This window comes from Delphinapterus leucas, chromosome 6, assembly GCF_059928025.1.
Source record: "Delphinapterus leucas isolate spDelLeu-1000000601 "Yukka" chromosome 6, BTC_Dleu_Yukka2, whole genome shotgun sequence".
NCBI classification, from domain to species: Eukaryota; Metazoa; Chordata; class Mammalia; order Artiodactyla; family Monodontidae; genus Delphinapterus; species Delphinapterus leucas.
Window position 1 is genome coordinate 82,933,848 of NC_143134.1, and position 27,950 is coordinate 82,961,797.

The 27,950-nt window shown below is 40.1% G+C and overlaps 1 protein-coding gene and 1 long non-coding RNA gene across 2 annotated transcripts in view; both read right to left on the reverse strand.

The window, feature by feature from the left end:
* GNAQ (G protein subunit alpha q) overlaps window positions 1-27,950 on the reverse strand; it is a 292,728-nt gene that overhangs the window by 263,858 nt on the left and 920 nt on the right. The window lies entirely within an intron of this gene.
* On the reverse strand, window positions 25-27,950 carry LOC149748982 (uncharacterized). Its single transcript, XR_016393584.1, has 2 exons — window positions 19,393-27,950; window positions 25-19,280 (listed from the first exon to the last, which is right to left on the reverse strand). It is a non-coding gene; the product is annotated as an uncharacterized LOC149748982 (long non-coding RNA).

The window sequence follows — 27,950 nt, forward strand, 5'->3', positions numbered from 1 at the left end:
ACTGCTGACGAATATGGTTAGAGACTTCCTGAGAAAGAGGATGACCCATATCAGGTGACTTATGCCAAGGAACCAGCTCAAGGGACGGATTTGCTGCATTTCCTCCACTGAAGGCATTAACAATAGCCACAGAATCAAAGAAGCAATCCCTCTCTCTCTCTCCTTCCCTCTCATTCTCAGGCCAGGGTCCAGAACCAGAGCCCCCAGGCCTCCCTCGGATGCCTGTGTGAGAGCTGGTGGAGTTTACTAAGCAGGAAGGGCAGGGCCAGGCGGCCGGCTTCCTGCTGCAGGCAGCCTGAGGCGTTCCCACTGACGCTGAGAAGACACTCAGCTCACCAGCAGGAGCAGATGCCGACGAAAAACAGCACTGGCATCTCTCGTGCTGCCTTTTTCTGTCCGCAGCATTTTAAAAATAATTTACAAGGTACATACTTTCAAAACATTTGAAGTTAGAACCTGGTTTCTACGAAATACCCCAAACGTGAAATGCGTAAACCATTGCCTCATGCTAACTATTACTCCATGATCCTTAGTAAATCTATGCTCCAGTTCCTATCCATGAAAAAAGTGACAACAATATCCCTGTTCTCCAGGATATTCCCTTTTACTTTCCGCATCTGGACTGTCACTGCAAACAGTTCCCTGTCGCCTAAGTCCAGAGCACTGGATGTGACTCTGACTTTAGAGGAAATACACATTTACCACTACCTCTACAGGAATGTCTTCAAATCCTGATGAATACACAGCAGTCACTTAGAAATTATTCCCTGGCATATTAACATACACAAACAAAAAGAATACACCACATACAGTAAAATAAATCAAAATAGTGATGAGGTTCATGAAACTACTACTGGATAAAATGATCAGTATTACTTTGCATTGTATGAAACCAAAGACCAAAGTGTTTACTAACTGTACTTAAGAACCACCACAATAAGACTTGAAGAAAAAGATGAATTTGTCATAGAGGGCCATCAGTCTGGCACATCTGTAGACTACCTGTGGATGTTCAGAATTATCCCTCTTCTCAAATGCAAACCGAATCAGCAAGCAAATAATTCTGGCTTCAATTCCAATCATCTAACAAAAGAATTTACTCCATCGGGGAAGTCATGGCCAGCCTGGATGGCTAGGAAGGATCTGAAATAGAAAGCCAATTTTCCTGATTTAAATACTTCCCCTCTCTTCTGCTAAACAATCCCTTAAGCTTGACAAACAAATGTTTCTGGGTTTTGCTAAACCCAAACTCAGTATTTCAACAGCTGATAGAGAAATCCATTCACCCAGAAGAGTCTGCTGTCGCAGAAAACGTTCTCCAATCATGGAAAGATTACATAACGCCAATCTGCAGAAGCACTAAGGAATCAGGCCTCCAAAGACAAAATCAGTATAAAGACCTCATTTTCTTGCCAGGTGACTGAACAAAAGAAAGACTTAAGGCCTCGGGGAACTATTTATTTCAACAAATATTTATCGATTGTCCATTGTGGGCCTAGCATTGTGCTAAGAGCTGAGGATGCAAAGATGAAAAGGAATAACAAAGAAATGATTTGTTCTTTTTGAAGCTCTAAGCCAACTCTAAAATCAAATTTCATACACTACCCTATCAAAAATCACCAAATATGTAAAATGTGAAGTCAACACAAACAAAGAAAGAACAACTTCCCGTAACTGGGTTAGTTACCTAGTTGGAAAACAAAATAATGTTATTAAAGCTCTAATATAAAGTAACACTTAGTAAATGAGTATCTAGGTTTCCTAGAACCAAAACAGATTACTACTTCATCAGTTTTAGATCATAACTTAAGAAAAGAGTAAGTTAGTATGCTTAGAAAGTACGAGAAGCACATATTAACGAAGAAATTTGCTTGTACAACAAGTAGATCAAGACACTTCTGTTTCAGAATAAACCTTCAGAATAAAGGTTCATATATTAGAGAAAATAAACTATTAGTAACCAAAATCTAACATATCACCTTGAATTACAATTGAGAGAAGTAAAAAGAGAGTAATTAACATCAACAATTCATTTTCTTCCCCTGAATTGAAAACTATGAAATGATTTATAGGGAAATCTAATGCAGACCAATGAAAACTAGGCTCACAATTATATACCAGTAGAATTTAGAGAAACATGTCAGTCCACTGGTAAATCTGCTTAGTGATCCAACAGCTCAGGCATAGAAACAAAAGGAGCTTTTATGTGTCTACATACATATCATTAGAAAAGATTACGTAGCATATGTTATATTACATTTATGTCTCAGGAAAGACCACATGGCCCGGAGATAAGAGTTTTTGTGTCAATTCAAGTGAAAGTGGTTGCCACTAAAGTAACCACAACTGTAATAAAGAAAGCTTGTTTGGTGATACATGCCGAAGACGGAGAGTAAGCGAAAATGAATATGTAATTACAATGTGTCACCTCACTGACATGGATTCACCAACAAGCATAATAATTTGCCAAGATTACACACCGATAATTAGCCTTCCAATGTGGGACTGATAATACATAGTTCCATTAGCATTAACTTAAGATTATTTTGGAAAATAACTATCAAGGCTTGCTCAGATAGTCATAAACAGGAAACTAGCAAATTCTTACTATTCATCTTTTAATTTGGTAGAATTTACTAAAATTATCTTTTCTGACATATCCTAAAACCCTACACAGAAAAAAATGTTTAAGAGCATGTAATGCCCGGTAAAATTCAAAATATTTGATAACCCAAGAGTATACTCCTACCAATCAGAACAAAGACACCAACCAATCAGAGAAAATGCAGGGTTAAAAAAACAAAAAACAACAAAATAATGCTGCAGTAACCTTGTGGCTAGAGTATCAGACAACCATGTAACTCTGTCAGAGTATAGTAAATAAAGAAATTAAATAAAGGCATTTATGCCTTGACAACTATTTCTATAAGACAAGGAAATAAGGGTCTTGGGTTTCGATGAGAAGCAGCAATATCCCCAAACAGTGGATAATTAGAATGCACTTAGTAGGTAGAGCTGCTAGCAGTGATCATGAGCTAATGTCAGTCAGCTGAATTATAAAAATAAATATTATTTTGAATTTTCATAAACTTTAGTACTTTTTTTTCCCAAGAAGCCACAGATTGAGTCAGAAGACCTAAGTTTTCCTCTGGCCTCAGCTTCTATCAACTAGAAGCTTAGTTGAGAGGAGAAGAAACATTTACAGAGATCCTCTCATGTGTTCAGTCTTATCATCTTATCTACTCTTCTTCACAAAACACAAAGAAGATATTATTATCCTTAGTTTACAAAGAAAAGAGCTGTGGCTCCAAGGCCTTAAGAATTTAACCAATGTCATAAGACTATAAGTAGTAGGACTAACATTCAGATTTGGAGGACCCTACTCCACAAGGTCACATAACCTTTCCAGGCCACTCATGATGGGGACTATGTGTTTACTTCATCGAAATGTTCTATGTTTCAAATGAAATCACACATGTGGAAGGGCATCATAAAGTATAATGGTTGTATATTTATCCAGAAGACAGGATTTGTCAATATGGAAAAACCTGTCATCATTTTTTGGTGCTTTGCACTTTTTTCTTTGCATTCTTTTTACTTTAGCAGTCAACCATTCCACACAATAGTATTCAGTAAGTGATGAGAATGAATCGGAGGAAGATAAGTTTCCTCCCCAAACATACTGTCTAACTGAGAAACAACTCTCTTAGCACTTACTACCTCCTCTAAGCCACAGAAAGCATCTACGGAAAGAGATTATACCAGCTGTCAAAGGCCAAAAAGGACCAAGGTGAATAGGATTATGAAATGTGTATTTAAAATATTTATGGACTCAAAGAGAAGAACCCAAAGGAAGAACACAGAAAAGACATGCTGAAAAGGAATCAAGAATCCTGATTTGCTTGCTGCTTTTACTGCAAGACAGAGCCACCTGCCATAACTTTAGGCCCCATCTAGACACCAAACCAGACCTTGGGTATTGAGGCAAACAAGGACTGCAGTGTCCTTGATCTCCTTGCAGTCTCTTCTACACTGGCCCACTTTCCAAGGATGAGCGAGAATACTGTACCTTCTTTTGTTTTATTCCCTAATCACACCAGCTTACCACCCAGCCTATAGATAAATTCCAGTATCTACAGGATTATACCTTTTCAACTATGAATTTGAACCTACAACTTACACAATCTGACAACAAAAGGAAATATATGGAATTAGGACTGAATGAGAAAAAAAAAAAAATCAAAGATATACAATTGTCACTGAACAGCCCTAAATACTTACAGTTGGTTTTCTGTCATTTTCATACTGACTTTTATCCCCACTTAAATGATTATGAGGGCCAAGAGAAGAAAGTCTTAAACTTCCTTTCAACCAACCACAGAACCAGATACATAGGCTGTCTTAAATAAATATGTAGTGGTTATTTCATATCAAACATCAGAGAAGTTCTATACCATAGAAAGTTTTTGGGTTTTTTGTTTGTTTGTTTGTTTTTTTGCGGTACGCGGGCCTCTCACTGTTGTGGCCTCTCCCGCTGCGGAGCAACAGGCTCTGGACGCGCAGGCTCAGCGGCCATGGCTCACGGGGGCAGCCGCTCCGTGGCATGTGGGATCTTCCTGGACCGGGGCACGAACCCGTGTCCCCTGCATCGGCAGGCGGACTCTCAACCACTGTGCCACCAGGGAAGCCCTCATAGAAAGTTTTTTAAATGCTGGGTTTTATGTGTCACTGGAAAAATGAAATTTGGGAAAGGATTTTCAAAAGAAAAAGGGCTTTAATAATTTAGAGGAAATTTAGCAACCAGGTCAAGTATTTGATTTAACCTTTATGATAAGAAAACCAAATTTTTGTCCCTCATATAGGAAATCCATCCAAATATGAAGCAACATAGAAAACAAATGAACAGAAATCCCTGAGAGAATAAAAAGAAAAGTGCCTTCAATAGGGAAAATTAGATGAGGTAGCACCAGCTACCCCAAAGCTTCTCACAAAAATTCTTTTCTTGAGCCACTTGCTGTTTTCAACTTAAAATTGTTTTAGAAGTCTTGAAAGGGTAATTTTTGCTTTCTTTCAGGGCACTCTCCTCTCTCGTACCTATTAACCCTGGCCCACAAGGACCAGGCCACTGTTACCTTCAGAGATCTAGGCCCACAAAGGAGGCTCTCTTTCTGGTAGATCTTTATCTTAGACTCTGAGATTAGGAAGGTAAAACTAGAGTTTTCACTGGACTAGGCCGTAAACTGCACTGTAATACCTGACCAAAGTGGAGAGCAGCAACAATCCACTTATTCACTGTGCAAATACAAAAATCATAACGTGTGCTGGATGCTGCTAGGAAAGTAGATGAATTACAGGTCCTACCTTCAGGGATCTGAGAGTCTGGCATGGAGGACAAGAAATGCACAAATAACCATAATTACAAGACAGAGCACACTTTGTTTGAACCACCCAAAGCAGACTTCCAACTGCAGGTATGTGCACCCTCTGTGCCTGAGGGCTTTCTCTCCAAGTCAGGGACAGGCCAAAGGTAGCAAGAGACCCCCACCTAATGACCACCAGAGTTGGTATATAAACATCCCAGCTCTGGCACTCTTCAGGTGGGACAACTTTACAGCATCACTGTTCTCCAGAATGGGGTCTACAGACCCATGCCAGCAGCATCACCACCATTCAGGAGCTTGCGAGAAATGCAGATTCTCAGGCCTCACTCCAGAGAAGGGTCTGCCTCTGCTTTGTAACAAGGCCCCCAGGTGAGCCTCATGCATATGAAACTGTGAGAAGCCCTGCTCCACACCATCAACCAGAGCTTCTCCCCAGGCTTGAGCTCCAACTGCCCTCCGTGGTGGCTGGTTTAATAAAAAGCACCTTTACTGGCTGCCTTCCCTCAGCTACCTCACTTCTCCCCTTCACCACCAATGCTTCCTGCACACACCCAATAAATACAGACACACGGCAAAGATAAAACATCATGAGAGTTCAAAAGAGACTCCGACTAGCGCAGAGATCAGAGCTGTTGAGGAAGGAGTAGCAGTTGAGATGGGCTTTGCACACGCAGAAAAGGAGGGGGGAAAAAGGCATCCTGAGGGGAGGGGGAGAGTGGAGGGGGGCGGAGAGAGGATAATGACAAAGATGTGAAGACGGAGAAGGGAAGGAAAAGTGTTAATGCCCAAGAGTTTAGTCAGAGTGTCGGATACATGAAGGCAAGCAGGAAAAAATAAGGCTAGGAAGGAGGGATAGGATCAGATGAACCTGACTGACAGAAGAAGATCTGGCCTTTATTTTGCAACTAATGGGAAGTAATTAATGGTTTGAACAACAGAGGACCACAGTCGATACAGCTGAAAAGTCACCTGAGAGCAATGTAAAAATGCAGGGAGGGTGGGCAGTTTGTGTCTACATTACCTTCCATCATCTGTCACTCTTGCAGGCCCAGCCCGCTGGGGAAGTGGGGATCTGTCTGGTCCAGTTTGGAGAAAGAGGCCTAATACTATCTGAAGGGTAGATGAGTGAGTATTCTATGTGTACATAATAATGTCAACGGCAGAGACCGAAATGTATTACGGAAGAAGGAAAATAATAATACTATCACTGCGCATGTATCTGGATGGTGATTTGTTGCTTTCAGGGAGCTGACACAAACATCATTCCCCTCGGGGCAGCCCCTGGTCCGCAGGCCAGGCTGCGGTGCGAGCACCCACGTTAACCAAGCTGGGACCCTCAGGAGTTGATGACGGGGTCCGTGTTAGGGTTCCCAAGACCAACCCCAGGTTTGATGGCTCAGTTGGTGGACTCGCAGGACTCAGCATAGTCGTACTCATGGCTGTGATTTATTACAACAAAGCAAGATCAGCAAAGGGGAGAAGGCGCATGGAGTGAAGTTTAAAAGAAGCCAGGCCCAGGCTTCAGAGCGTCCTTTCCCAGAGGAATCACGCAGGATGCACTTAATCCCCCAGCACCGAGTAGTGACAAGACTGGGAAATGCCGTCCACCAGGGGAGCTCGCCTGGGCCTAGGAGTCGAGTTTTTATCGGAGGGTCAGCCACGTAGGCACCGTCTGCCTAGCACCTCCCGAAATTCCAGACTCCCAAAAGGAAAAGCAGGTGTTCAACATAAACCACATTGTTCGTACAAACAGTTCAGGCACCGTGAGCCACTCTAATGAGTTCTGGGAGTGGTGGGAACTCTCTGGAAATCCAAGTTCGCAGATGCCAGCCAAGGGCCAATCTTGTTCTTTCAAAGGACAGCAGCCAGACCTGTTATGTTAACTCTTTCCTGCACAGGGTCACGACACATGCTTGGAGCTTGAGTTCTAATCCTGCTACTGATTTAAAGCTCTGGCTACTTACCAGAGGCAAGCTATCATACGTAGGTATTTTGGGGGAACTTGGGGAGGTTGGGTATGTGAAATACAAGGATATAGGTAGATATGCCAGTTCTACCTGCATAAATTTCTTTTAACCTATTGCCTAACTTCAGGAAGTAGTAGGATATAAAACAAATTCATTATGTGTGTATTAATAAGAAATGTAATTACACATTTCCACCTGGCTGCAATTATTTGTGTAAAAAAGAAATATATAGCCCCTGTCCCACAAGATCCCAATTCATTAGGACCGTCTCCTTCCACTGAAATATGGAACCGGTCCCCCACCAAGAAAAGTGTTGTTTAACACAAAAATATCTTAGAGGAAAAAACTCTACCAGACACTAAGGAGTAAACTTACTATTGCTTTTTTTCCCCTGTTCTCAGTGTGTGTCTAATTAGTACTGCAAAAAAAATAACAATAAAAATAAGCTGAAATCTTAGGACTAAAACATTCGTAAGCATCACTTAACCTGGGTTAGTGCTTTTCCCCTTTGGTTTTAACATGCTTTCAGAAAAAAATGCTTATCTGAAGGTCTCCTGAAATTTGCCTTTTGTAAATTTACTGCAAAGTGATGATGGAAGTTGAGATGTTTACAAATGTGTGCTAACTTAAAACTCTGTAAAGTAACAAAGGCAGGTTTGAGGCTTCCCCTCTAACTCACAAGGAGAAGATACTGCAATGTAACGCACAGTTTTCTTAACCTCAGAGCTATGGCCTTGCCTGGATGGGGTAAAAGATCACATGAGGTGACTGGATGTGTTTCTTGGCCTGCCAGGAGTAAACTTCAGCTTTCTGCTAGTGAGGTTTAGCACTGTGTGTGATGTTATTCCTCCTGTAAATGAGAGAGAAGCCAAGCATTCTCTGCAACCTGGATTGTTTGCCTTTGCTAGAGTATTTCACCAGTGCAGATTCTCCCCGTCCCACAGTCAGGACTGAGTTCATACTCAGAGGCCAGATGGCATGTGTACCTAAAAAGCACTGATACAGAAGCTAAGTCTTTACGGTTCCAAGATAACCTATTCATCACCCAGGGACTAAGAGGAAAGGAATAACTGTAAAGGAAAAACCATGCAATACAAGAATTAGTACTACTATTTGCCCTTTAACTTTCTCTTTTCAGCTGGAAAAGAAGACTTGAAAACACAGTAAGGAGCTATCTAAAAGATGATTTTTTTTTTTTTTTTTGGCAAACAAAGGACACCTGTAAAAATGAAAACCTTTACACGAAAATATTTAATTTTTAATAAAAGAAATAAAATTATTGTATAAATACAGATTCTGATGCTGATAAATTTATTCACTGCATTCCCTTGCTCAGGCAAGCCACCCACTGGAAAATAGGGAAGACAGGGAAAAAAAAAAAAATCAGACATACGCTGCAGCATCTGATTTACCATGAGTTCTAAGAGTTTACATGCAAGGACACACAAAAAGGGTGGGAAAAAGCACTTGTGTAGTCACGCATTATTAATTTCAACTTCAACAGATATGAACTATACTTCATTTGCTCCAAGTAAATGTCAGCACAACCACATTTTTTTTCTTAAAAGGAATATTGATCATTAAAATTATACAAGAAGCACACTTACAACAAGGGCAGCTCCTAAAAGAGCACTTCAGTAAATCAGGATTGCTTCCACGAGCAATCCTTACCTTGTGAGATTCCACACATCTTGGAACCTAGCCATAAAGTACCCATACACAGCGTATTTTTAAAACTCAGGTTTGGCTTCCAAGGCTGACATCTCCTGAAAGGCATATAATATCTTGTTAACTATAACTGGCATTAGGACAGTGAGCCCTGTTGTAAAGCCAGGTATAGAACACTTTTAAAACACTGGTATAAAGGCCAAATTTTTTTTTTTTAGAATAATCCTCATGGGTAAGGAAGAAGGAAACAAAAATGACATCAGGCATTTCAACAAGCTATAACAATCAGGGCTAGAACAGAATACGTTCTGGTAAATTACCAAATTAACAAAGAAATAAGCTTACTCCTGATAGCACTGCTTACTCCTGATAGCACCATTTTTCCAAGGTGAGAATTGAAACAACAACATTAAGGTGTGTTTGAGCAGCATATATACACACGGGCAGGAAGAAAGACTGTCCCTCTAAAGGTGATGTCCTCAAATTGTCGTACAGTCCACTTTTCGGTTAAAAGTTCTAGAAAAAGGCAATATCCTGGGCTGCCCACTGTCCAGAAATCAATATCCACCCACTGTGAAGAAGAGCCTTCTACCTGTGGTCGACAGCCACATGGGCACAGGCCAGACTCAATTAAGAGACATGGGCGGGGGGAACTTCCCTGGTGGCACAGTGGCTAAGACTCCATGCTCCCAATGCAGGGCAGGGGGCCTGGGTTCGATCTCTGGTCAGGGAACTAGATCCCACACGCATGCTGCATTCGCGTGCCACAACTAAGGAGCCCACGTGCCGCAACTAAGACCTGTGCAACCAAATAAATAAATAAATATATATTTTTTAAAAAGAGAGAGATGGGGGTCAGGGAAGACAAGATCCCTTCTCCATTTTTTGCTAAAATTTACTACCAACTTCTCTCCCACCATGACCACCACCATCCAACTGGAGGGACTGAGTTTACACACACACACACACACACACACAAACACATACACACCCACACTGAATAAAACAACTGCCACTCAACCACCGAATTTCCTAAATGAGAAAATTTAATGCAGTTGCTAAAAATGTGAGCATGATGTCAAATTCTATAAAATAAAGTACACAGAATTGTAAGTTGGCTTTCTGTCTTTAAGAAAGACTTGCCTTATGGGGAGAAAAAGAGCAGTTAAACCAATTTGGCTGTAAGGAAAATAGGTACCAAATGAAATCTGTTTCTCCAAAAATATTCCTTTTCTTCTACATGGAAATTAGAACCCAAAGAGGACAAGGAATGAGAAAATGCTCCTTCGCTCCGTAACGATCATGCCCTTTATAAACTTGTTGGTAACCTAAACTTCAGGATGTAAGGAGAGATTAAAACTGACCAGTCACCATGTGCAGTGTCAGGGGTGCTACCACCTTACACACCCCACCCCACCCACTCACCCAAAGGCCAGGAAGTGTGAGTTCCACTGAAGCAGGGCAACCTGACTGCCTTCTATGATAGGAGACCAGGCAACAGTCTAGCAAGAAAGAGCAGATGTACCTTTCTTGATTTCTCTATTCCCTTTTATACCAACACAAATTAAATACTGAGGTCAAATTCAAATAGTATATTTTGGGTTCTATTACGTACGTAAACAACAAAGTAGTTAATAACCAAATCAACTGTAGATTCATATTGAGTGAGGGACTGTGGGGATCTGATCTGAAATCTAATACCTTCCACGTCTTTATTGACAGTATTAACAAAAACACTTGTCTTAATATAACTCTTAATAAATCTTAATTGTGGTAAGTTCATCTACTTTCCTCTGAGGATGAACTGGGAAGGATTAGAAATACTAGAAGTCGGAAAAAAAGCTGAAATGATCTTAACTTGGAAAGACATTCCCAACAGAATCAGGATGAAATTCAATAGGAATAAGTACTCTGAGCAATTGGGGGAAAAAAAAGAAAACCTTATGCAAATATATAATAAATGCAAAAATGCAGAGGACTGTATGCAGGTCACAGAATACCACAGGTCAAAAAGAGGGCTAGCAATGTAGTACTGTATTGAAAAAAATAAATAAGAGGCATCAAGGTACCGGTAGAGGAAAGTTACAGAAGCTCTCTGTACGCAAAACTGCTATATTTCTTGGGATGATTTGCTTAGATAAAAGGCAAAGATTTCTGAAGTCACATGTATCACAGTTCGGGAAAAGATACAGAAATATTACCTCCTCTGACTTCATAAAAACATATCTCAAGTGTTAGCTTCCATTTTGGTTTGTTTTTTTTTTTTAAAGAAGAAAACAACTAGAAAACAAATGTGGATTCCACCCTCACATGTTATTCCTGCCTTATGAGAAATGATAGAACTCAATGTTAAACACAAAGAAAGCAAACTCCAGGAGTGTCATGAGGATAACTCCGATTATTTGGAAAAGCAGATGTGTTCCAGGGGATTCCAGAGTCCCAGTGTCCCCAACGGATGGACCTGAAACCAGTTTCAGGATAGGTTTCAGCTCAGTATACAAACATTTTCTAAGCAACACAGATGACCAAAGAGAATTAATTCCTCTTAGGGGATGATGTTCCTACCACTGAACATAGAGGGGAACAAAATAACAATAAACTGGGGGATGTTACAGAGGTGACTGAAGCACGGGCTGCAAGCTTGGACTTTAAAGCATATGAAAGATGCTATAACTCTCTATGAAAGACTTCACGTGTGTTAATTACAGTCATCAAGACTCATAAAGCACACTTCCTGGAAAGAAGGCAAAGTCCTCCAAAAAAACAACTTCCTTTCTATCCCTCAAAATGTACAAAAAGAAAAAAAGTAGAGCGGAAACCTCATCTTCGTTAATAATAGCAAAGGACTTATCAACCAGAAGCAATGCAAACAGATCAAAGAGAGAGAACCTGCATAGCTCTTCTGCTGGAAAAATAGTGCAGTGCTGAGGGAAGCTAGTATCCAAGGTCCGGAAAGACTTCCTGGTATCCCCCAACTTGGAGGAATAAGTAACATCCTGCTGGAACTCACTTCTACTAGCAGAGGAGGGGCTAAAGAGACACTATACAGCCAAGGGATCCCAGTCTCTCCCTCTGACCTGGCAGTGCTGAGGGTGGAAAGTGGGCCTCCTGTGCAAAGTGGTCTAAGAATACAGAGAAATATACCCAACAGGTGCACAGAACGAAAATCCCACAAACAGCAAAGCATCATTTCTCATCAAATGAGAACAATTTCTCATCAAAATGGCTGGCACATGCAAACGGAAAAGAAAAATGGAACTGGTTGTAAAATACGACAAAATTAAGAAGAGGCAAAGCCCACAGTCTGAAGCTGCCCACCGCCACAGAGCCTTACCACCACTCTACTCCAACAACTGAATGGCTAAAAATAGAATATATACTATCATTGCCCAGCCCACCGGCTTAAGTGCTAAGAGAAAGACACACACAGACCCAAGACAAATAGGGAAGGAAGTCAATGAGATTCCACCCACACTATTTTTGGACAAACAGTGGGGCCAGACAAAATTCGGAGCCTTCTTAAGAAAAAATGAAGACAAGGCATAGAACATGCAGAAGGAAAATGAAGAGAACACTCTGGAAGATATACTCTAGGAAACAGAAGAAAAAAATAGAGTATAACTGCTCTGTATTATCAAGAAAATTTCAGGAAACGTGGACTGTTTGAAATAGGATATTAAAAAAATAAAATAAGGTCTATAGAAAGAAATTGTCAGAGCTAAAAGGGGAAATAAGGAGAAAAAGTAATATTGAAGAACTTAGAAATGAAATCAGAACATCAAATACATACAGCAGGCACTTCAGTCATTCAAAACCTACTTATTGCCGTTTGACATTTATATGCCAAGCACTGCCAAATCAGTGTTGCCGACAAGAAACCTGGACAAATCACACAAGGAAAAGAATGGAGAAATGAAGCCAAATATAAGCAGTAAAATTAAATAACAACCTGTTTCTTTTATTATATATACAGGTATATATTTTATGTATCCATAGAAGAAAAACTGACTATATATTGGGCTACAATAAATTCCAAAAAGTAAAAACAATACAGACCACATTCTCCTATCAAAATGATGGAAGACAAGGAATAACAAAGGTTGAAAAAAATCAAAACCACTTGGAAAATTTTACTGTCTTAAACAATCCTGGTTCAAAGATAAAAATAAAAATCATCATTTTATAGTGTCTGTAAAAGAATGATATGGACACTAGGTAGTAACAAGTTGAAAAATTCAAAGCTTTAAATACTTCTCATTTAAATCAAGAAAATGTTAAAATAAATAATCTAAGAATTTTATTTCAAGAAAATTTTTATAGTACAACTAAATAAACCTAGACAAATTGCAAGAAAGTAATAAAGATAAGGCAAAAATAAATTAATAATAAGGGTACCAAGACCACACAATGGAAAATGAATGTCTTTTCAACAAATGGTGCTGCAACAACTACATATGCGCTTGCAAACGAATGAAATCGGAACCCTACTTCACACCGTATACAAAAATCAACTTAACGTGGATCAAAGACCTAAATGTAAAACCTAAAACTATACAACTCTTAGAAGAAAACATGGAGGTAAATCTTTGTGACCTTGGATTTAGCAACAGTTTCTTATATGTGACACCAAAAACATAAGCAACAAAAGAAAAAATATATAAACTGGACTTCATAACAAGTAAAAGCTTTTGTGTTGCAGTACAATTTTGCACATAGCTAAACATGTCATATAACCTTATCAGTTCTATTTTTTCTTCTTCCCTTGGAGATATTCATCCTAGGACACTCCATTCTTCCGTAGATAAAAAGGTCAATTTTCTAGAAATACCTCAGTCATTAAAGTTGAAACTAAAAGTGATCTAAAAAACTAACTAAACCTAAAGTAAACCTGAAACCTAAACTAAATAATAAATTGAGGCATCTGTTATTTTTGTAAATAGGCAGTTTAGAAAAGAAAATGAAGACTTTATAATAGAAATTAATTCAATACAATGCAAATAAACACAAGGTTTTTCTTTTTTAGCCCATCAGATTACCAAAATTCTAATGATACTAAAACGTGCCAAAACAGTTACTACATAAGCTAGAGGTGGGAAATAAACCAGTACCACCTTTCTGAAAGTCAGGGTGGTGATGTGTATCAAAATTTTAAATAAGGCTATCATTGGGCTGATGATCCAACTCTGACGAACTTACCTGAATATATAAATGTACAAACATCGATCCCCTACAGTATTTTCTAGAGCACTGATGATTAAAGAAATTTAATGGACTCAAACGAGATACATATCAACAGGGTCAGGTATATATAAATGGTAGTGTGCTGGCAAATCTTTAACAGCTAGTTCTGCAGGGGCGGGGGTGGGGGGAGCTCGTATTCGTAATATCAGCCAATTTTTGCAGCATGAGTACTCCCATCATGGCTAATTTCAAGCTACCAAAATGAACTCAGTGAATGCTGAGTTGAGAAGAAATGTACAGAACTGGCTTTTATGAGCAGGTGCAAGCTAGCTGCAGCACATCACTGTATGATTCCTAATACACTGGAACAATGACAAAAAATACACTGCAACACTAAAAAGCCATAGCTGTGATGCAAAGGATTTATATTACGTGGCAAGATATCCATTACATATTACTGGATGAGAAAAGCCAATTACATACAGAACAGCTTATGTTGTATAATCTGGGATAGTGTGAATTTATATGTGTATGCATTTTATTTTCACTTTGAAAGAAAAAGAATCACACAACAGTGATGTGTAAACATTACATTCAATCTAGTTTCACCCATGACAAGAACAGTAAATCTGGCTTTCAGGGAGTATCTAAACCGAATTAAGATTTTTATTTTAAAAAGGAACAGCAAAAGATCAACAGATTTGGCTTCAAAGTAATTAAAAACTTCTGTATTAAATAATACAAAACAAAGAAAAAGAAAAACAACAGACAAGCGTTAAGTTATTTGAAGTAAATATGAAAAAGGCTAATTTCATCTGTGTGTTCGGAGCTCACAAATAGGCAAAGGAAATGAAGAGACAACTTACAAAATAAGAAATTCAACTAGAAACAAACATATGGGAAAATGGTCATTCTTACTAGTGATTAAATAAGTGCAAATGTTTTAATTATGTACCTTTTTTGCCTACTAATTTACTGATAATCTTATAATAATACAATGTTGCAAACTGTATACAATCATTTCACAATATGTTTAAGTTGTGCGTAATCAAGAGCTATAAAATTTTTCATATCCTCTAACTTAGAAGTAACATTTCATCTAACAAAAGTGTGTGAGTGTGTTTTAAAAAAAATTGCTATCTATGCCAAGAACTTCATCACAGCATTATTCTGAAAATGGAACATATATACACTAATATGTATAAAATAGATAACTAATTAGAACCTGCTATATAAAAAAATAAAATTAAAAAAAAAGAAAATGGCAACACTGGGAGAAAGCTAAATGCCAAAAAAAAAAAAAGTAAGCAAGCAAATTAATATATCTCCTCTAACAAAATATTATATAATTCCAAATATTAAGCTTATATAACCACATAGAAAATGCTTACAACATAATGTTAAATTGTACAGTATGATTACATCCATGCAAGAAATATAAAAAGAAAGCAGACTAGAAAGAAATAAACAAAAAAATCACGTTTCTTAGATCAGTACATCCTGGATAAACTTATGGATACATTTTCAAACATTTTTTTCATATTTTGTCTAAAAAACTGCATTATTCATAAAATTTCAAAATCACTGAAAAATAAAAAATAATATTATTAACATGGGCTGTCATTTCAAAGGCCATGAAAACAATATAATGCATTTCTTAACAATGTAAGAAAATTCTTAAGTGGAAGAAAATAAACACTTCTTGACTCAAACTTTGTCTATTCAGTACAACAGTTTGTCTCATTACTACACTTTTTAAACTATTTTAGAAAGCAACCATACCATCAGAGGATACATATCTCAAGTGTTCTTCTTTATTTGATTCCAAAAAGAGAATAAAAAACAATCTAAGTTCAGGCAGTAGCATACTGCTTGAAGATATATAATACAAAGAAAGAATATTTTTAACAAGACAAATCATTGTGTGACCTTGTAATTCAGTACTAGAGATGCACAATGCATTCATGAATTCTGGGAAGGATACATTGTAATTTGAGTAGCAATTCACAGACAGACCCTAGGGATTTAGAAAAACCCTAGACAAGAATCCCTCTTCCCATAATAAGCATGGTCTGGAGCGGAAAGGACTACAGAAAATGTGTTTCTCAAAGGACCTATCTGGTGACTCTGGTGAAAATATATTGGGAGTCAAGATTTCCCTAAAGAAATATTAATGAAGTCATGATTTCCTCCATTAAAATGGAACCCTTTGTCAAGAATTGTATGGATGGGGAAATACAAATTATTTTTCTTAAACTGATCAAGCAATATACAGGTATCTTCTCCAACCAGAAGATGGGAAACTTATGGGACTCCTCATTACAAGAGTTGACATCTGCCCCAAATTTTTTAGTCATTTCTAATATGCTTCAGATAACATCTTAGATGGTGACCCAACACGTAACAGGAGATACCGGGATGTTCGGAGGACATCCCATTCATTAGTCATTGAACCCATCAAGGCCCTTCCATCTCTAGAATCCATGTCTGGTCCAAGTTTGGCTCCAAGAGGAGCCAGTACTATGGTAATTCATTAGTTCCTAATACACCAGGAAGTGATTGGTAATAAAAATAGAGGCTGATTTCAAGTATCTTTTGTTTCAGCACTCATTAGCTCTGCTCTCAAATTATTCAAAGTATTCAAAATATATTTACCTACATTTTGAATCAAGAAGTCCTCTTAATTCTATCATGGACAAATGAAGCCCATTTGAATGCTCGTCGTAAATAGGCTTTAGGGACCTTGAATAATCTGCTCCCTGGACCTGGAATGCTATAGCCCAGAATGTGAACAGCTCCTAAGAGAACACAACCAACACACAGGTGCATTTTTCAGCTCAAAATTACAAACAACTTCTATACTACATGGCTCCACCTGAGTAAGAATCCCCTTGGCAAGAGTATCTCATGATACCATTTATCTACTCACTGCCTTGGGCAACTGAGAAGGCACTCTACTGTAGGAGAAGCATGCCACATAAAAGGAGATTTCCTGGGCAAGAGACATCCTAATAACCCATCACCAGATTAGCAGAGTTCTCAATACAGTAATAGATGCATTTCTATCACCTTAAACAGCTAACGGGGTTGGAGGGGTGGGGACACTTGGAAGAGCCTGGTTGTAAATTTTCTTTTTAAAGTGCGAATGGTTTTCCTCAGGACACAGCTTGACTTGAGCTCTGTGCTTTAGGCTATCTAACCACCTCTGGGAGGACCCAGAGAGTGCATGCAACAAAAACGCCTCCCATAAAACCCAGTCTTCTACACATGCTCACCTCCCAACCCAGCATCTGGGAGAGGAAGGGCACGGTAGATGTGACAACGATGAAGAACCGGGTTGGGCAGTGGAGCTGCCAAGAGGAAGCTGCATTGGCTGGGCTCTTCCTGATCAATGCGGCCAAGTCAACGCACAGCACAGGGCACCTCTCCTCTGCTCTCCTTCCTACCCTCCAGAGCTTAGGGAACACACGGTACACCACCCCTACGAGGAGCAACACGCTGTGCCCTGCCAAGCCCCTCAAGATCCCCCATCACCCTCTGTCGCCTGCAACTGTTCTCCTTTTCCCCTGCACCTGTCCAACTCCAAATCTGAAATCAAGGTAAGCCAGCCTGGAACTGATAAGATAATGAGAAGGCCATGGGCCAGAAGGAAAGTAGGGGTCAAGGAACGCCAAACGCCTGCCTGGCACTTCCAGTGGAACTGGGCTCTGTAACAATGTTTCTCCAGAGCCAGGATGAAAGTCTAGCGGTTCCTTCTGTGGTCATGAGCCCTTTCTCCAGAATGCAGACAAGGGACACAGGAAGCTGCTTTCTTAAAATTTCTCCGACCATGGTCATGACAACTAAGGGCCGTTCCTAGGTCACAGCAATTTATATGTATATATTATAAATGTTTTTTAGAACAATCAAGTATGAAAACTCCTTACTTCATATTATGAATGTGTCCACCCTTAATCTGTTCTTCTGGTTTCAGTTCAAACCCTGGGACTTCCCTGGTGGCGCCGTGGTTAAGAATCCGCTTGCCAATGCAGGGGACATGGGTTCGATCCCTGGTCCGGGAAGATCCCACATGTCGCGGAGCAACTAAGCCCGTGCGCCACAACGACTGAGCCCACGTGCCTGGAGCCCGTGCTCCGCAGCAAGAGAAGCCACCGCAATGAGAAGCCCACGCACCGCAACAAAGAGTAGCCCCTGCTCGCCGCAACTAGAGAAAGCCCGCGCGCAGCAACGAAGACCCAACGCAGCCAATAAATTAATTAATTAATTAATTTAAAAAGTTAAAGCCCCAAAGGAAAAAAAATGAGCATAGTAATGGAAGAAGAAATGGACACAAGTGGTCCATCTAAGGGTTAATTCCAAATCTTTCCTGGAAGGCCATGGAAAAGGGACGGACTGGCTCCAAATACAAAGCAGCCCCCAAAGTGCTCCACCAAGGTGTGTGAGGCACTCCCCGTGCCCAGGCTCAAAGGGCCAACCTGCTCTCCCTGAAAAGGGCAGAAATGTGCTTGAGCATCTTGCAGGCTAGTGAAAAGCACTGCTTAAGGCCCAATGAAGAAGAATAAGAAGGAAGAGGGGTGAGTCAAAGGCAGCTGCCTGAGGGAGACTAAGAACACACACCCAGGCCTGTGCAGGGCAGCTGAGGAACACTGCGCCTCGCAGGCTCCACCTCCGTGTCTCCTAGGATGTCGTCCTTCCCGCAGGAAGCAAGAGACCCACGCTGATATGACAGGAGGCTTCTGATACCATTCCCCCGCGAAGGCAGTGAGGCTATCAGCCGCGAGCCGGGCGGCAGGCGGGGCGGCTCTGGGCACACTTGCTCACCCTCCTCAGGGCTCTCGCCCAGCGCTCTCCTAGCCGCCTGCCTGCGGGGCAAGGAGCGGAGAGCGAGGGCGGCCAGGAGGAGCCCACCAGACCCGGCCGAGCCCCCCAACGTAGCCCATCACTCCTGGAGAGGCTGAAGCTCAGGCCCCTTGTCCAGGGCTGACAGCGGCTGGAAACTGGCTGAGATGGCAACGTCGCAGAGGAAGTTTCAAAGTTCAGACAGCCCTTTAGATTTGGTCCAGTCTCTTCATTCTACGGCTTTCTATAGAAATAGTAAAGGAACAAAGGAGCGAAACACCCGTGGGTTAGTCGCAGGAGGCAGGGCAGGAGTACCCGACTGCCTTTCCATTACAGGCTTTAGAAAAGATACTCACAGCTACACCAACATGCAGAGCCACAGGAGTATGTCCCAGCCTGCTCACTCTCACACAGCCAGTGTGCCGTTGTTTTTGCATGATCTACTGATTTCCAAAAATGTATCACAGGAGTTAGAGAGAAAAGAGACTTAAACTCTTAACAAGTACCCTGCCATTCTTTTAAGGGCAAACCAGGAACAAGAATTAAAGTCATCCTGTATTATTAGAACAAGTCGCAGGAAATGGGTCAGCTCTTTAGGACAAGAAGAAAATTGCATTTGCCATCTGCGGAAAGAACCTGTAATATAATGAAGGAGTTCTGCAAGGTGCAGTTCCTAAAATATCAATTCTCGTGGCAAGAACGTATCATTGTGTCTTTACCTTAAAAAATAAACTAACCAAAGAACCCTCTCAGACTGACTGGGTATAAAGCAAGCAAAGGCTGCTGCTAATGCCACCCTCCCTGACTATCTGGGATAGAAACACAATTAGAAAGAGATGTTTTAAAGCTCTCAAGTTAAGTGAGGTGAGGATGTTCAAATCATCAAATGAGGAAGATGCGCTATTGCCCAACACAGGCCCACAGCACCTTCTCCCCTTCTAGTACACGCACTGCATCCTATTTTGAAACCCAGTGCCCTGTGATAGATTATCCAGCACAGGCTCGCTAGCTTTCTGCCGGTAACCATGCACCAATCTCAAGTCCCCATCCTCTGGAAAAGGAGAATTTTACATTTTGTTTGATTACAATGTATTCTGTTTTGCAGACCAGGGTGTTACTATAGAAAGTTAATCACCTCCTCAAAGCACATTCTCAAGTGTCTTTCTTTTAATGCATTCAAGCACCCAACTTCCCCTCTCACCAGTTCACCACCACATGATGTTTGAAAGAAGCACCAACTTGGAAGTTCCCTAAATCTTAAAGAAATGCACACACCAGAGAATCTAAGGAACCCCTCCTAGCATTGGTTAAGGAAGCTGTGAGAGAGAATAAACGGGTGGGTAGGATTCCACAGAAGGGTCTTTTTTTGCGGGGTGGGGGGCCTGCAGCAAAAAGCTGGAAGACTGAACAATGGGTGGATGAGACACTGGAGCGTTTCTCTCTAGAAACCACTGGTCAGCTGCAGTCACCGGGAAATAGGTGGAAAACGCCACCCGTCACCCCACAGCCTCTTCCCCAAATGGAAATGTAAAAAACAAACACTAAAACTGAAAAAGATGAAAAACGTTTTTAAAATGTAAAAAAAGAAGCAAAAGAAAAATTCTACTTCAATTTTTTTACTAAGTGATGATGATAAAAAAAAGGGGGGAGGAGGGCAAATTCTGGAAAGAGGCAATTAATTCATGATTTCAGTTCTCCAAAGAGAAAAAACATGAGGCCATCTCTCAGAAATACTCACGAACATGTTTCTAAACATCACTATTCACTTCCTGTAATAGAGCCTAAAAGTCTCACTCTAGCTGTTTTTCTTTAATTTGTGGATCAATTATTGCTCCCTTCTGTGAAACTGCAGAAATACCGTGGCATTACTAACATTCTGGTTCCCGACTGCACCACAATCCGTCACACACTTCCCTGAAACAGCTATTTGCTTCCAAAGCAGTCAAACTGCTCACAATCTAAGATTAATCCTGTAATAAAGGTGTGTAGAATTTTCAAAGGACTTGTGTAACAGTTTTCCATTCAAACTGCTGGATAAACTGCAATTGGCTTTTTAACCCGAAACAATTATGAGAAGGTTCAACTGAATCATTCTCCTGAGACAATGAATGAGAAGCAGGCATGGAGACAAAGAGGACCTCGCCTTTAAAACAGAATTTCTTTAACTGTGCCCCAAGTGGCCCACAAAATGACAAAGAGGCGTGGTAAATGGAGAACAAATCAATGATACCCATTAGAAGAAAGCAAGACATTTAAATTCACTCCCTTCAACTGCTCTTTATTCTGGGAACCCAGCTGCCCACCCTGCCCCCGTAACGCCTCCTACACCCACAAGTCCCCAGTTACTGAGTCCCCAGTTACAAGAGAATGATTGTAAACTGAGCAAGACAAGGTGCTTCGCTGAGCTACAAAGAAACAACGGCCACTACCTTTGCCCGCATGGAGCTTCCACTTTAGTCAGAAACACAGGGCAAGTGGTCATTAACAGTTTCTCATAGTTAAAGGCAAAAAACGATATGCTCGCTCCAAGGAAATAATATATATCATTCAGGAGTTCAAGTTCTCAAGACCGTCTGCTCTCCCCAGTTGTGTAATCCCCGGAAAGCGTCTAGAATGGCCTTCAGATTATTTTGTCTTTTTCTTTGTATTAAGAGCCAATAGAAAAGCCAAAACCAGGAAGGATAATACTCAGAAGGACATGTCAGGCTGAGGGCATCAACTGTAAAACAACCAGAACTGTGAAAAGTGCTTGTAGTCTTTCCTGCTGGCAAATAAGAAACAGGGAGTGTCTCACGTACATTATTTTACACAGAGTAGGTGCTTAATATTTGTTCATTTGATCAGCATTCTATATACAACTGTTCTTTCTTATGGTATGTCTGGTAAAAAATTTAGAGGAAATATTTGTTTTCCAAAAACTGGCAAGTGTTTGCTGAATAAATGAATTTGAAATATCTTGATAACTTTATTTTTAAATAATACTAATTTTGTTCTTAAAATTGAAACATGAGGCTCTTAACAAAATATTCTGCACTGATTTCAGAAATTAGGGCTAGGTATAAAGGTCAACCCCAGAAGCTACTTAGCAAATTCAGTCTTTGGTTCTCAACACTGCAATATGGATGTTTATTTTGTTTGTAATAAAGTCCAGATTCATGACCACCTAGGATTTATGAACTCATTTGCGACAGCATGTTTAGGTCCTTTTTTTCCTTTTTACTACATGTTAGATGAGAAATCAGACAGGTTTTTTACATATCAGTAAGGTAACAAATCATAGGTGATTGTTGAATGTCCTATAATTTTATTAGTAACAGCTGTTCACACAAAATAGAGTTTGGGTCTGAGAATAGCTCTTTCTTTAATGTTACTCCATTCAGCAGAACAAGAGAAAACATTCAATGTTTACTGTAGTCAGTTATTGCCACAGATTTAATTACCAACAATCACACATTTTACCTTCTACTGCTATTTCACACTTCCCTAGGATTAATTCTGCAGAGATCTTAACATTGCTTAAAAGTTTCCCTTTGAAAAAAAATGTCACTACCCTCCCCTTCAACCAGAAAATTAGACTTTAAATTTGCTGCTACAAATACTTGTATTTCCCTCAACCCAAAAGAGAGAGTCTGGAGAAAACACATTCTTTCCACCTTCTCAGTGAGAAAGCAATCCTAACCTTCTTAAAATGGCTTCTCTCTCTTGCAAGATGTACCCTTTGAGGTCCCTATTTTTCCTCTACAACACCCAATCCACAGTTCCATTAATACCAAAAAAACTAATAACCTTAAAGAAAAACTAATATGAATGCTGGAATCAAAATCATCCTTGGCAAATCTCGTTCATTTCTTTTCAAGTGTAAGTTTGCCTGGATCATGAAGAAAAATGTGTTCTTTTCTGCTAAGTTTAGCATAGCACGCAGGCTCACAACTGCAGAAGCTGTTTCAGGTCCTTAAAAATTCATCTGTAGTAAAAATCATAACTATATTTAATAGGCATCTCTGAAAACTGAACATAAGCCATCTCTTATAAGGTACAGCTAGGTTGTTTGATTTTTTTTTAATGAAAAAGAAGCTATAAAATTTATCTGTAATAAACAAAATGGCCACTAAATTATTCTTCTGGTTCTCCTTCCTAAGCCTACCTAAAAATATGTGAACAGATACATACGGGATCACTTCACTGTTCAGTAGGGTTTTAATTTGCGCCCAAAATTCCCATAAGAAGAAACAATACGTAAGTACAAGTACGAGATTGACAGTTATATGGCAGATCTAGACAATGAATCTACGTGGTTCAATGCAAAAATCTTACTCTGAACGCCTTGTTATATAGTCAGAGCTATAGTTTTGGTTTTTATGAGGGATGCTGCCACTTCACTCTTCAGATACAAACTATAAGTACTTTGTTTCCAAAAAAATAAAATGAAGAAAAAAAGGAAACACATCCAAACAAATCCTGACATTTAGAAACATATTCAACACTTGCAAAGCTAAAAAAGTAGCAGAAAGAAAACCAGCTGGTCTTAAAGCAGCCTCATAAACACTGTATTATGGTATTTCCAGGGAGCTTCTGTTATTAGGGCTGCTCAGAAGGAAGCTTTCCTTCTGCGGCTCTGAGGAGGCATCCTAGAGAGCCACTAACCTCTAGGTTAATTCGGGCATCAACATCCTCATCCTTCCCCTAGTAACTCTACAGAGGGGTAATGGGGTGGGTGCTTTTACCGAGACCTGCATGCATGAGCTCTCCACACAGTCTAACTCTGTCAGAGCACTTCCAGCCTTCCAGGTGTCTTCTGCTCTGTAACTGTTCAGTTTTCAGTACAAATGTACATCGCTCAAATTAAAAACGTTCTTTCTGCAATTCTTAAAATTTAATCGTTGCGGTTCTCCTCATGTAATTATATATAGGTAAATTGTAAAAATCTGTTCGCTCACCACCTGTATTCTAGAGAATTTAAAAATTCACTCTGTTGAGTGTATCATGGGGAAAAGTATATGGCAAAAAGATGAGAGGGTTAAACTAGCTTCTATACAAAAAAAATAATCAAGACATGGTATGGTTTCTTTTTTTTTTTCCTGTAAACTTTCATATTTTAAGTGTGACTGTTATCATTCCCAAATGCACCCAGCACAGAACTGTAATACATGGTTCAATATGTGATGTAACATCTTACATTAACACTTCCTATCCTGGAATGCATTTGTATTTAATTGGCTCAAAGAGTTACATATAATTTTTTTTTAAAGATCATGATTTTCTCTGCCACAGAATAAAAACATTACATTTCCCCATGTCTCTATGTGTTCATTGTTTTATGGTCCCAATTTCTATTAGGAGGGTTACAAATAAGTTTACTTACTCAACAAATACTTATTGAGACCATTCTCAATTAGAGATTGTGCCAGAAGCTGGGATTTAATAGTGAACAATATAGAATCAGTCCTCAGTCCTACTCTCCTAAGCTTCCAGTCTAGAATAGAAAGAAAATCTCCAATCACATATGTAATTCAGTTAGAAGAGGAAGAACATATATTCTTTCATCTAAAACGGGCCTAAACTTTGCCTCTTCAATAGGTGAAATCCAGTCAATAAAAAAAGGTTTGCTAAATTTTTCTATCTGATGACTAAGATCTGAAGAGTGAAGATTTCTAAAACATGTAAAGTAAGAACAGGTTAATGGGGGGAAAAAATGTGTCTTCAAGGAACTGAAAATTTCAACATGAATATCCTTGACCGGAAGCAGGCATTCAAGGCCACTTGTTTTATACAGACTTAAAGACACATTATATTAGTGTGACCTATGTACCACCAAATAATTAGTTAATATTCATAAGTATTAATTAAAGGAAACAATGTGCATTACATCTAGGACGTATATAAAAACTTAAAATATTCTCTTTGCATATCTATGTAGAAAACAGTTTTCTTTGATGTGTCTAAGAAAATAAACACTATATAAATGAATTTAGAAAATGAATAAAGAAAACAAGAATTCAGAATTTAATATGCTATTTTATGGTAGTAGGTTTCTGGGTTCATTTTTTAAAAACAATAAATATCAAAATGTGTAAGTACTGTAGAATTTGGAACATATCGGCATAATTGCTGGATAGGTATCAAGGCAGCCCAAATTTTACTGCCATACTTTCATCTAGGCAGGTAACCACTATTTTCTCTTTCTAATTTCTCCATAGTATAAAATTAACTAATTAATTTTATATTTTGCAAGGGGCCCCTGCCAAATAAATCCATTAAAATGGTGTCACACGTTGAACCACAATTTACTTTGAAAATAATTTTACACAGAATTTCATTTAAATATAAGGGTGATTCCTCAATTTAAATAAAGTAGTTAAAAATACTGGTAAACCTTTTGATGGGCATCATTTACATGAATGAACACTGAGTGCAAAGCAGCATCAAAGCAGCACATCATCAGGCACTGCTCAGAAGGAAACCCTCCCCAATACCTTCCCTGGTTCAAATCAACCATCACTTCTCTCCGGGACTCAAAAAATACAAGCACACACACAAATCTACACTTAGTATATGGCACTGACTATATAAATCGTGTAGGTACTGCAGTAGTTATGTTACAAAAGCAACATACCTAGAACATGAAGCTGTAGCAAATCTTACATGATGTCTAGGGATTGAGTTTCTAACAAAAAGTTGTATAGTTTTAAAATGCTAATAAATGTAGATGTTAAACTGATGTCATATTTTTCTACCACTTCTAATAGGCCATACTTGGGGGCTGGGGTGGGGCTGTATTTAACCCTACTCGAAAATCTAATAAGAAGGGGAGAAAAAAAGTTCTCCACACCACCATTTTAGCAGTAAACTGTTTTAATTTTTTTCCTCATAAAATTATCTCCAAGTTCATTTTTTAAAGCAAAATATGTTTGTTTGTTTTTTTAAAAAAGCACAATATGTTACTTAAGTCTAGTCTGTAATTAAGTGTCCATCTACGGGCATTTCTCCCAAAGTCCTCCTCCTAGACATTCAAACCTAGGCCCTCAGACAGACAAATCCCCTGAGCTCTAACTCACAGCTGCTAGGAACCCAGAACTGCCACATTTTCAGGCAATGGGGTTGGCCTGAGAGACCTCAAATGCCCTATTCACAGCTAAACAGAAACAAATAAAGACTGTACACAGGGCAAAAGAAAATAAAAAACCATCCTTAAGTCTCTCTAAAACACACGCTTTTCCCCTTAATCATGCATTAAACTCCATACGTTTCTCTTGCCCCCTCTATTTTCTTCTCAATCTTGAGAATTCAGAAAGCATTCAACTACACCTTTTCAGCCATTAGAAGTAGCTCAAAATGAGAATAAAAAATAAAAGAATAAAAAGATCTTCCTTTTCCAATTGCAGTTTTCCCCTTCCCTGGCTTCATTCCCTGAAGTCCACCCCTCTTATCCAGGGTTTGCCTTCTGTTCTTTATAAACATGTGCACATTTACCTAATCTGGTTTCAAAATGAAGACATTAAGCAGGGCATGTGAGTTAACCATTTGTAACTATTTGTAATCACTGTATTTTGTTCCTTCTTGTAAATGATCCAGTACATAAGCAGTTCAGTCCCCAAGGCAATTGGTTCCTCGAACCAGGAGATGGAAAGCTCAAAATAAGAAAGAAAATGCATGCTTCTCAAATCAGAATTGACAATATTTTCTTCCAGAAATGTCTGAGTAGTCTATTCATCATACACGCAAATATCCAGAACACGAGTGCAGACATTTTTCAGGCCTGTTACTGCAAAGCTGTTTGTTCTTCCTACCACAATAGCTCAGAGTTATGTCGCGCTGGCCTGAACGTTGATTCTGAACATTCTCTCAGAGATAATTATCAATAAAATTCCTAGTTCAGAAATGGCATTTTCTTGCTAACTTACTGTTAAGGCAGAATGCTGGGTTATTTTGTAGAGATTAAAGGGAAATTTTTGCTGTTCACTTCCCGTTTTCCTTCTAGCCCAGATTCCAAAGATATTAAAATGCTGTCCGCTTTAAACAAAAGGTTTCTATTTGCTTCCATGAGAGTAATTGAGGCTGTACTGGTAACTATTGTGAATTCAGGCCTACATCTGGGTTGCCTCATTAAACAAAAGATACTCATCGCTGTCAACAACCATACAGCACAACCCTCCCGTATCCCTCATCTTTATCTGGAAGGAATGGTGGAGAAACACGCCTGTCACCATTAAGAAACTCTTCTGGGTCCCTCCTTTTGGTGGTCTGGTGATTAGAGAACAGCACTCGTGTGACACATTTGGGCTTGCCTCCCCGCCCCGCGAATACACAAGACCGCTTTCTTCGGAGAGCCAACCACTCGGCTCCCTCCTCATCGCTCCTCGGAGAATCCAGTCGCGAGTCAGCCCACCGTTCCACCATTCGCTCCCGACCCCGGAAAGCACTGATAATGGATGCACACAGGCCACCCCACCGGACGCCATCCCCCAACGTGGCTCCGCTCGCCACCCTCGGGCCACACATACGCACAGCTCCCCACTCCACCACCCCACGGGGCGCCGTGGCCACGACACTGGAAGTTCAACCCCCCTGCCCACCTTCCCGCCCCCGCGCCTCTCCCCGAAGCAATGTATCATTGAGCAAATTGCAGAAGCACCGCAGACAAATGCGCACCCCCGAGTGCACAGCCCTTAGGGATACCGAAAGGCACAAGCCGAGGCCCTGAGCAGAGCAACCCCGACCCCTCTGCGCGCGCGCGCGTCTCTGTGTACGCGCGCGCGCGCCCAAGAGGGTGCGGGTAGGGGCCGGGGACGCGCCCGGGGAGGGCAGGGGCGAGCCGCGGGCGCCCGGGGGCCGGGGCCACGGTCCCGGGGGGCTGAGGGTGGTTGGTAGGGGGCGCAGATCCGGCGGGAGGGCCCGCGGCGGCCGGCTCCGGCTG